We start from the raw sequence: 12,195 nt of genomic DNA on the forward strand, positions 1-12,195 counted from the left end.
AACCGTTCCCCGGGCCTCAGTTTTATTGAAATCTTTGAAGCAAGAACAATCAATTAACTCTACCTTTTAAATAAGCTCATTGTTAGTATTAAATAAAAAGGTTCTCTTTGAGACATTTGAGAATGATGTCACTCTGCTGCCCAGAGCTGGAATGGAGTGGCATGATCATAGCTCACTGCAGCTTCAAACTCCTGGGCTCAAGGGAGCCTTCTCTCTCAGCCTCCCAAGTAGCTGGTACTACAGGTACACACTGCCATGCCCAGCTAATTTAAAAAAAAATCAGAGATGGAATCTCATTATGTTGTCCAGACTGGTCTTGGACTCCTGGCTGCAAGGGATTCTCCCATCTTGGCCTCTCAAGGTGCTGGGATTACAGGTACAAGCCACAGTTTTTAACATTTGACCACACAGGCAGAGTTGACATTTTCCCAGCCCTTGAACCTAAGTGTTACCACATAACTAAGTTCTGGTCAATAGTACATGAGGAGAGGTGTTGTATGCCATTTCTGGTCATGCCTTTAGGGAAAAAGTATCTTTCCTCCTCTTCTTTTACCCATTCCCTGCTGACTGGAGCACAGATAAGTGACCTTGTGAGTAAGATAAGCAGCATCCAAGGTGAGTAACCTTGGACAATGAGGCTGAGACCACCACCTGAGGGAGGATGAAGCCCCAGACAAAAAAAGCCTGAGTCTCTTTCACCTTGGGGAGTTATACTAGCCTTGGAATTGCTACTGGCAGACTGTCATGGAGGGAAAATTAACCATCTCATTTCATCTTCTATTATTTTGTGTTTCTGGTATACATAACTGCATCTATAACCTTGCCAATATATCATCCATGTATAATAGAAACACGGCAGAAGAGACCTGTGGCTAGGGACCAGGAAGCCTGGCGTTCTTCCCCTCTTTGTTACTAACCTACTGTGTGACCTTAGGCAAGTCACCCTCCTCTGAACCACAGGTGTTTCTCTGTGAAGTAAAAAGAGTAGAATGAGAAGTAACTGAAATCCGTCCAGCTTGGATGATCCGTGAAACAAACAGTGCTATTTAGAATAGATAGCTAGTGATTCCAACAGTCTCCAACCTTTTTGGCACCAGGGACGGGTTTCATAGAAGACAATTTTTCCATAATCCATGGGGATGGGGTGAGGATGGTCTGGGGATGATTCAAATGCATTACATTTGCTGTCCACTTAATTTCTATTATTATTACATTGTAATATATAATAAAATAATTATACAGCTCACCATAATGTAAAATCAGTGAGAGCCCTGAGCTTGTTTTCCTGTAGCTGGGGGTGATGGGAGGCAGTGACACCCGAAGTGTGTTGCTTATGTCCAGTCTCCTCCATAATCTCTTTTTGGTCGCTGTCAGTGCAGAAAACTCTGCTTCACAAAGAGAGGATGTTGGAAATGGCAGCAGGCTTTTTGGTGCTTTTGTGGCCATGTCAGGATATTCCACCTTGACTTTAATCCAGACTATAGGGAGATTCGAAGTTGTCTCAAACATACTTTTAAGGCTACCATCATGTACGGTCTCAAGCAGGTGATCCTCTTCTAGCACAAACAAAGTTGATTCACTTGGCGTTTTCACAAGTGGGTCAGGAATCCATTCCTTCTCAGTTCAGGGGTCATTCGTGGATGGGAAGTATTGCTAAAACTCTTTTGAAAGCTGAGATAGGTGATCATGCTCCAGCTGGGGGAAAGAAGGCCCCGGCTAAGTCTTTTTCAACAATTCTGCTAATGTTTGAAACATGTCAGAAATCCCAATGTTCACTCGTTGTCCCATAATTTCAGTGTGGCTCTGAATGCAGCCACTTTATCTGCCAACTTGAACACAGTTGTCGTTCTCCCCTGAAAGTGACAGATTGAGCTCGCTGAGCAGGTTGAATATGTCACACAAGTAAGCAAGTTTTGCAGCCCATTCTGTGTCATTGAAATGTGCTGCCAATGATGACTGTTTTTCTAAAACAAATCTCAGAGTGGCTCTGGGAACTCAAAAACTCTGGCCAGTGATCTACATTTAGAAAATCATCTCATGGCCAGGTGCAGCGGCTCATGCATATATAGTCCTAGCGCTTTGGGAGGCCGAGGTGGGCAGATCAGCTGAGGTTGGAAGTTCGAGACCAGCCTGACCAACACAGAGAAATCTGTCTCTACTAAAAACACAAAATTAGCCGGGCATGGTGGTGCATGCCTGTAATCTACTCAGGAGGCTGAGGCAGGAGAATCACTTGAACCCAAGAGGCGAAGGTTGCGGTGAGCTGAGATTGCGCCATTGCACTCCAGCCTGGGCAACAAGAGTGAAATCTCAACTCAAAAAAAAAAAAAAAAAAAGAAAATCATCTCATTTTTGCCTATAAGAGAAGATGTATGTGCTCTGTGTTCACCTTATCACAGAACTGCACAAACAGACATGAATTAAGGGCGTGTCCTTTAACATGTAACTGATAATTTTAATCACATCAGGTGACATTTTTCAGCTAGCCAGCACTTCTCTATGGATGCACAGTGCACAGACTCACATTCAGAAGCGATCTCTTTGACCCGAGTAGGGAAACCAGAAAGCCGTCCAGTCATGGCAGCCACTCTGTCTAGGCATATACCAACACAACATGACCAATTCAGTACTCCTGATATGTAATCATCCTAAGACTTGAATAGTTCTGCAGCTGTGGCGTTCGTTGGCAACAAAAGTACATATAACACATTCTCATGTGCACCGTTCTGAAAAGTATATTGCACACAAAAAAAGCATTGTTGCCTTATTGTCAGCATCGGTAGGCTGACCAACCTGGTTTGTGTACCATGCTGACTCATTCATCCTCGCTAACAATTGTGCGTTGATATCCTCCGCTGTTTCATCAGTTCTTCCAGTTACGGTACTCGCTGAAAGAGGAACACGTGTCACCTTTTGAACTGCAGTGTCTCCAAAAAATTTATGACAAATATCCTTAGCAGCAGGCAGGGTCAAGTCTTCACTAATAGTAAAGGGCTTCTTAGCGTTGGCAGTGCGGTTAGCGACTGCGAATGGCGCTCTCCCTGCAGACTCATTTGATGAAGTGGTGGCCTTCAACAACTGCTTCTGTTCTTTGTGTCGACATGTTTCACTTTTGGAAAAACTCCAAAGGCTTGCCTTTTCATGTCGGGTGCTTGGTCTCCACGTGGCAAGGCAGTTTTGAAGGTTTCGTGGCTCTGTGGGATAGCTGGTCACCACATATCATACAAAGCAGGCCTGAGCAATATGAACCCCCTGTTGCAACGACGCTGTCATTTAAGTAGGACTCTTGGTATTTTCTTTCAAATGCAGCCTTCCTTTTGCTGGCAGTCTTAGAGTCTTCTTCTGTTTCATCATTGGGTCTTTCCCCCTTTACAAAGAAACTCTCCAGTGACATTTGCTTTTTACTCATTTTGGCTGGAGTTAGCTTGTGCTCTTACCAGAACTGACTGAGACAAGTGTGTACTGTGGGAAACAGGTCCCTACGGAAGTGGTAAATAAAATAATAATAAAAAAATAATGAGCAGGCCATGTACAGACTAAAGTGTCAGATTCTGACTTAGGGTCTACCACCAGATGTAGCTACACAACTGAAGTACATCAACTCACTTGCCCCTTCAAAGCCTGCTACCAGATGCAACTTGTCACTTGCCACTCACAGATAGGGTTTTGATATGAGCCTACAAGCAGCTGATTTATATGGTCTCCGTGCAGTCAAACTTCTCTGCTAATGTTAATCTGTATTTGCAGCTATTCCCCAGGGCTACTGACACTGCCTCAACTCTACCCAGATCATCAGGCATTAGATTCTCATAAGTAGTGTGCAACCTAGATCTCTTCCATGTGAATTTCATAATAGGGTTCACACTCCAGTGAGAATCTAATGGCACAGCTGAAGTGACAGGGGGCGGAGCTCAGGTGGTAATGTGAGCAGTGGGGAATGGCTGTAAACACAGATGAAGCTCTGCCTGGTTCCCTGGGGCTTGGGAACCCCTGACTTATTCCACAATTATTATAAAGTGACAACTATTTCAGGCACTGGGTTATGCACTACAGCCCCAAAGATGGACAAAAATGGCCTTGTTTTGGTCTATGAGAAGTTTATAATCTAAAGAAAAGAGTCATGCCAAAAAGCAGTTACCATCCTGTGAGATTTCAATTTGACAGATGCATCTGAATATGGAGCCCAGGAGCCCCTCATCTGTCTGAGAAATCTTGGAGGAATACACAAGCATAGTGTAACATAGTGACAGGCAAACTAAAACTTGAAGAAGGAGCAGAAAATCAATCCTCTAGATTGGGCAGGGGAAGCAGGTTAGAAAAAGGGCATAGCAGAAGGAAAGAAAAATGTAATGAAAGGCATGAAAGCATGAATTACCATGGTGGATCTGAGGAAGAGACATTCAAGATGGCCATACTCCGTGGTGCAGCCATGTGGGAGTGTGAAACTGCACAGATGGGCACAGAGCAGGCAGGGAGGAGATGCTCCTGATTAGGGGTTGAAATCATGATCCTGGAGATTATGGGGAGCTATTGAGGGATTTTAATACGGAAGAAGCATGATCTTATTTGCACAAGGGAAAGGTGATTATGGCCAAAATGTGGTGGAGGCAATTCATGGGCACAAAAATAGAGCAGGGGGACAAGCTGGAGACCATCCCAATAATTCACTCAAGATGCTCCGTGTCTGACCAGTTCTATGATATAAAGATGGACTCAAAAATACTCAGGAAATATGTTTGACCAGTTGACAAATCTTTTTCAACTTAGAAAGGAGGAGTTAAGGCGAAGGCAATGTCTAACTTAGGTTTCTGGCGAGGGAGACTAGAGAGATGATGACATTAACTAAGAGAGAGAATATAGGAAGGTGAGCAGCCTCCTGTGTTTAGGAGAAAGAGGTGAGCTGAGAATGAATACACTGAGGGGAAGGGTCTATGGGGCACCCGGGTATGCTGCTCTAAAGAGAAAAATAACAGCCAACAGTTACCATGAACCTGGATGATTCCAAGTACTTTACATGTATGGTGAGGCCTGTAACCCATATAAAAATTCTAAGTATTATTGTTTTCCTCACTGATAGAGGAGAAAACAGGCAGAGAGAGTTCAAAGAACCCTTCAAAGTCACATATTTAATAAGTGGTAAAGCTAAGACTGGAACCCTGGCAGGTGGGCTGCCCACACAGTGCAGGTAACTAGTGGACCACACCAACGTGAGTGTGAGATCTGACAAGGTTTCTCTTCAAACAGCCTCCTCACCCTTTTATATTCTTTCATTCCCAGTACTCGCAGCACTGTCTTCTCCTTTCCTTCTTTCTGACTTTACTACATGCCCAGACAGGCCACAACAACAGTGGCGTTATCAACACCAGCTTACACTCCTTTCCCGACTTAAAAAAAAGGCTGGCTCTCTAGTTCGCCACAGATGGCCCCTTCCTCCCTCCCTTCTCTCCAATCACATGCCCACCTTATCTAAAAAAAAGTTTAAATGCTGAGGCAGGAGAATTGCCTGAACCCAGGAGGCGGAGGTTGCGGTGAGCCGAGATCGCGCCATTGCACTCCAGCCTGGGTAACGAGAGTAAAACTCCGTCTCAAAAAAAAAAAAAAAAATGTTTAGCCAATCGGGTCTAGTTGAAATGGTGCGATCCAACCCCAGCCAATGGGGAAAGGACACAAAAGAAAAAAGTAACGCTAAAAACAAAAGCTTCTACTCTCCTTTGTTCCAAATACTCTCGAGACACCTAGCCATACGGGAGGCACCCTTCTACCCAGGAGTAAACTCACTTTACTCAAAAATCCTTTATCCAAGTGCTTATTTTTCCTGATGACTCCGAGCCTTATTTCTACCAGTGAGCTCTATGATAGAGGTGCTGCAGAGGGAACCTGGACTGAAAATTCCTAAGTGGGAATCTGGGCTGGGCATCAGCATCTTCATGGCATGATGAATTATTAGACTGAATGAGGTCATTCTGGGAAGAAAACTAGAGTATATGACTGAAAAACATCAATATTTAAGAGTTGGGCCAACAGATTTCCAAAAAGATAACAAAAACGCAGTGATTAATGTGGGTGAGGCCAAGTAGGTACAGCAATTAATTACACAAAATGTTACCGAGTGACAGGTCTGGGACTGTAAGTTGTACTTGTCCTTGCAGGTGTTTGGGGGGAGAGAACAGACATACAAATGCTCTGCTGCCTGATACAACGTGTGTAATAAAGAAGCTGTTTACAGGATACCACAGAAGCTCAGAGGAGGGAGCCCCTAAATTACTCTCAGAAGTTGAAAGATGGTTTCACAGATATGGGAGCACCTGAGCAGAGCTTTAGAAGAAGAACAGGAGTTTATTTGATTGACCGAATGTGTTAATTTATTCTTGCATTGCTTTAAGAAATATCTGAGACTGGGTAATTTACAAGAAGAGAGGTTTAATTGGCTCACAGCTGTACAGGCTGTACAGAAGCATAAAGCCAGGAATTGCTTCTGGGGAGGCCTCAGGAAGCTTCTAAGCCTGTCAGAAGGTGAAGGGGAAGCAGGCGTTTCATATGGTGGGAACAGAAGCAAGAAAGCAAGCTAAGTGCTACGCCGTTTTAAACAGCTAGACATCAAGAGAAGTCAGTGTGGCGAGGACAGCAACAAGGGGATGGCCCTAAACCATTTGTGAAAAGTCCACCCCCATGATGCAGTCACCTCTCACCAGGCCCCACCTTCAATCCAACATGAGATTTGGGTGGGGACAGAGATCCAAACTGTATCAAAGGGAAAGAAAGGACATTACAGTTCAAAGAGAAACACTGTGTTCCGTATCAGTTTAGGCCTCATGTTTAGCAGCAACAACTCACTCAGTAAACAAACAGGCGTTCTTGCTGCCTGCCTGCTGAGCAAAGAAGCCAAGATGATTAATTTTTATTTGCAGAAGGCTGAATTATCTCTGCTTCCCCAACATGCTAGAACACATAGTCCAGATTAATGCCGTCAGGAGCAGGTAGGAACAGGCAATTTCCTGTTGATGCAGCTTTCACAATGCCATAGGATACTAGACTCTTTCCATCATTTCTCTCTTCCATCCTTAGCATTTGGCCCCAGCGTCACCTCATGATCCCAAGATAGCTGCTGCACTTCCAGACTGGTATGTTTACATTAGAGGCCCAAATGATTAAAAAAAAAAAAAAAAAAAAAAGGCAGAGGGGACTACAAGGCTGAAGGGAATGCTGAGTCTGCATCCTTTAAGATTGTTTTTCAAACACTTCACATCACCAGGGCATAGCCACACGGTTAGAGTTGGCTGCAGAAAAATATGGAAAGGTGAGTATTTTTAGCTGGGCACATTGGTGTCCTCTTTTAGTGAGAAGAAAGGGAAAATGGATGTTGATTGGTAAACAGGCATCTACCACATTACTGTAGAATTGTGGGTCTGCAAGATAGGAAAATCCATCTCTAGTTGTAGCTATGACTTTGGCCCAGTCCTATAGGGGCTCTGTGTCTCAATTTTGTTTTACATGAAAAATGGACATGAACCTCACCCATGTCATGTAACTCTCACTAGTATCTTTGTAGAGGGCACATCACAAAATGCTTGGGACCAAAAGTAAAGACCTTTGCCTCTATATGAAGAAGGATTGCAATTTTGTTAATAATTTTGAGAAGGAGACTCAGGAAATGGACCATCACTTATTCAGAAAATGTTCTCAGAGATACAAAAGAAAACACACACATTGTGTGTTTATCTCGAGAGCAGACATTTTTAGCATATGCATAGAATGCCTTAGACTCCATTTCCATTGTTGAGCAGATAGCTTTTTTTTTTTAGCAGTCCTAGATAAAAGTGTGTATTATTGGAATGTATTGAAACCAGATTAATCTAAAGAAGAATAATGCTAGAAGCATGGGGCTGTTATGCTGAGAGACTGCCTCCATGGGTGGGCTAAGTAAGTGGTAATGGAATGGACCAAGAGGAAGTCAATAATGCCCCTATCTGATGCGGAGGATGTAGTTCGTGAGGCTGCCTCCTCTAACAATCCCCTCTTCTTTCTTCATTTCCTGAACAATCCCGCCAGTGGCTGGGAAGGGAGCAACTGGCATTCTTGCTGCCTGCCTGCTGAGCAAAGCCAAGATGATTCATTTTCATTTGCAGAAGGCTGAATTATCTCTGCCCCCCACATGGACTAGCACACGCAGTCCAGTAATTTATTTTTTCTTCCAACTTTATTTTAACATGGGTCCAGATGGGACTCTGGCCTAGCCAGTCAGGATTCCTAAATGACTATGTCTTTGGGAATCTGTAGGTTAGCCTGAAAATGATGTTCGACAAATCTATATTATTCACAGTAGTAATAGCTAACAATCATTGAACACGCACTTTGTGTCAGACTTCAATGTGCATGATTTTACCAGTGATGAAGTTGAGGCATGGAGAAACCTCTCATGCCTCAAGTTTACATTACCTAATGGACATTAGGTACCTACTTTACCTAATGCGTTTACCTAGTTGGGATTTAAATGTACTTCCGGATTCCTGTATTCGTAACCGCTGTGATATATGAGTAACCAGACCAAGCACCTGCTATGTGCTGTTTCTGACCACGAGAAGACAGGCTTGTAAACAGGTACTACAGAGGCTCACTGATCTCTGTGTGCGAAGGTGACACAGAGAGAAGAATGAGCAATTCTAGCAGGGAGCAAAGGAAGGATCATGAAGAAGCTGATGCCGGTGCTGTGTGTTACGGGACACTGAGTTATGAGTCCTAAATGTCACCCCTTCCTCATTTGGAGTGGCTGTGTCACATTGGGCAAGCTGTTTTGCCTCTCAAAGCCTCAGTTTCCCCATCTGTAAAATGGAAGACTTGCCTCAACCATCTGAGCTAAATGGTGGTGAGGCTTGGTAACTTTCTAAATGTCCCAGTTGGGTAAAGCTAAAAGAATTTCCTGCTGTGGAATTTCTTTTATTCCACAGGATAGTGGCATGAAACGGTGCAAATTTACTTTCTAACTTCTTAGCTTTCAAGCTCTCTCCTTGCACCTCCAAAAGGAAGAGATATAATGTGTGTAGTAATGTATGTGGAGATATAATGTGTGTAATAAAGGAGCTGTTTACAGGTTACCACAGAAGCTCAGAGGAGGGAGCCTCTGAATCACCCTGGGAAATTCAAATATTTCATTAGTGCATTTAATTCTGATGGTCAGCTTACAACCAGCATCCTTTTCTTGTTCCTTACATAGAAGCTTGGTGGTGCCACTGTTAGAACAGAGAACCTTATAACCATCTATGCACTGATGTGAATTACCCACGTTGACAGGCTGGGGCTACAGGGCTGGACACTGGAGAGCCTGGCAACCTCCTAGGACTTTTAACTCAGCTTTGTTATTTTTTCATCTTTAGAGAAAACATGTTTCCTGGGGACAAATTCAGGTATTGATTAATTGATTCATTCAATCCTCAAAAACGTACGAAATTCCTGCTACATCACAAGAGCTATTCCAGGTTCTGAGGATATAATAGTTAACAAAATGGGCAGAAAATCCTGCATTCACAAGGCTTATATTCTTGTGATAGAGACAACTATAATAAATAAAATAACACAAAAATAGGAATTTGAGAAAATCTTCAGGGCTCCTGTTTAATTCTCTCATAGCTCACATCATCTTCCTCTAAAGCCACTGCACTGAAGTGACGATGCCTTGAGGGTGTCAGGCTCTCACTCACCACAGGTTCTTGGCACATGCGGTTCCCTCTGTTCGCCCTCTCTGCATTGCCTCCTTACCTTAAAAATTCTTTCTCATCTCTAAAATCTAAGCTTCAATGCCACTTCAAGAAATAATTCCTGCCAGGGGTGGTGACTCACACCTGTAATCCCAGCACTTTGGGAGGTAATCCCAGCACTTTAAGAGGCCAACGCGGGCAGATTACTCCTGAGGTCAGGAGTTCGAGATCAGGCTGACCAACAGGAAGAAACCCTGTCTCTACCAAAAACAACAAAAAGTTAGCCGAGCATGGTGGTTGGCACCTGTAGTCCCAGCTACTAGGGAGGCTGAGGCAGGAGAATTGCATGAACCTGGGAGGTGAAGGTTCCAATGAGCCGAGATCTCACCATTGCACTCCAGCCTGGACAACGAGAACAAAACTCCATCTCAAAAAAAAACAAAAAGAAAAGAAAAAAAAGGAAATAATTCCCTATACGCTTCCACATTTTCTCTGCGTTTCTCCTGTTATTCTATGTATGGTACATGTATATGGTATATCGGGCCTTCTGGAGCCCCCTTAAGAACAGGTGAGAGTAATAGAGAGATCACATGATAATACAAATGTTAAAAACAATTGCTTCAAATACATTTACAGTCTAGATGAGATGAAAATTCTTTTGGAAATGTGTAAATAAAAACAATTAAGGAGAAAATAGAAATTTAAAGAAATTTTAAAAGTGAGTTAAAGATTTGAACAGTCAAAGACCTATATCTACTGAGGAGATTGAGTAAATAATTTAAAATCTTCCCCCCAGAAAAACTTCAGGCCTAGAGGGCTTCGAAGGTAAATTCTAATTCATATTTAAGGTATAAATATTAACACTCCCACACATTTCTAAAGAACCTGTATAAACAAATACCATCTCAAATCCTACCTCGAGAAAAACCAAAATGAATTATAGACCTATATGTAAAAGCTGAAACTGTAAAATTTCTTGGAAAAAAGGAATACAGTAGAAAAAGGTTCATGGCCTTGATGCAGGCAAAGATTTCCTTGAAAGTACATCAAAACTGTACCAGCCATTAAAGAAAAGTATTAAAAACCGAAAATGTTACTTTTCAAAAAGCACTGAATTTAAAAAGGGGAGTAACTATGTCAGATAATGGGTGTGTTAATTTGCTTGACAACAGTAGCCTTGTCACTATTTCTATGTATGTTGAAACATCATCTTGTATACCTTAGATATATACAGCAAAATTCAAAACGATAAAAGGAAAATGAAAAACGCAAGCCACTTAGATTAAAAAATTTTTATGTATACAGAGAGAAGGCTTGTATCCAAATTTTATGAATAAGTTCTATATCTCAACAATAAGAAGATGAAAAAAAAAAAAGAAATTTAAAAAGTGAGTTAAAGATTTGAACAGACATGTCACCAAAGGAGATGTATGAATGACCCGTAAGCACATCTAAAGGGAAATGCACATGAAACTATAGTGAGAAATCACTAAACACTAATGGGAATTGCTAAACTGAAACAATAAATAAATAAAGGAGAGAAAAGAAGAAAGGAAGCAACAAAAGAAACCCAGAATCATACAATTTGGTCCTACAGGAAGCAAGTGCAATTCTCATCAGTTTCTGGCATGTGTGTGAAATGATACTGAAACTTCAGAGAAAGTCTGGCAGTTTCTTATACAACTAACCTTACACCTACTCTATGATCCAGAATTTCTCCTCCCAGGTATTTCCCTAATGAAAAGAAACAAAAACATGTTCATAGAGACAATTGTATACATACACTTATTACAGCTTTATAGACCAGAACTAGAAATAGTCAAGATGTCTGTCAATGAGAATAAACACCTCACAGCATATTGATATAATGGAATACTATTCAACAATAAAAAAGAATGAAATTTTGATAATACATGGACATGGTGAAGCTCAAAGGAATATGCTAAGAGGCTTACAAAAAAAAGTACATGCGGTGTGATTCCATTTATATGACATTCTAGAACAGACCAAACTAATCTATAGTAGAAAAAAAAAATCAGAAGTTGCCTTGGCAGTGGGGGGTGGAAGGAGTTTTCTGGAAAAAGGCATGGGGGAATTCTAGAGTAAATTTTGTGCTTTTTGATAGGGGTTTGGGTAACACAGATATGTGTATTTGTCAAATCTCAAAAAATATATACATTAAACATTTTTGTGTTCTATTGTATGTTAATTTCACCTTAAAAGAAAATATATAACAAATATTGCCTTCAATTAGTAAAACCTCCTGACGTATTTAGGAGTAAGTTAACTGGTGTCTGCGATTTACTTTGAAATGTATGAAAAATAAGGTGGATTGGTAGATGAATAAAAGGTGGATAAATGGATAGAAATGCAATAAAGCAGGGAATAAAAATCTTACGGTAGAGTTTGGTTAGGAATCTACTGTAAAATTCTAACTTTTCTGCATGTTTGAAAAATTTTCTAATAAAATGTTGGAAGCAATTATACTGAGCCTATGAAGCTG

General features: G+C 41.7%; 1 long non-coding RNA gene across 2 annotated transcripts in view; it reads right to left on the minus strand.

Moving 5' to 3' along the window:
• LOC128929746 (uncharacterized) overlaps positions 1–12,195 on the minus strand; it is a 385,058-nt gene that overhangs the window by 92,583 nt on the left and 280,280 nt on the right. The gene's annotated exons all lie outside the window — the stretch shown is intronic.

The sequence above is a fragment of the Callithrix jacchus genome, chromosome 1, assembly GCF_049354715.1.
Source record: "Callithrix jacchus isolate 240 chromosome 1, calJac240_pri, whole genome shotgun sequence".
Classification (NCBI taxonomy): domain Eukaryota; kingdom Metazoa; phylum Chordata; class Mammalia; order Primates; family Cebidae; genus Callithrix; species Callithrix jacchus.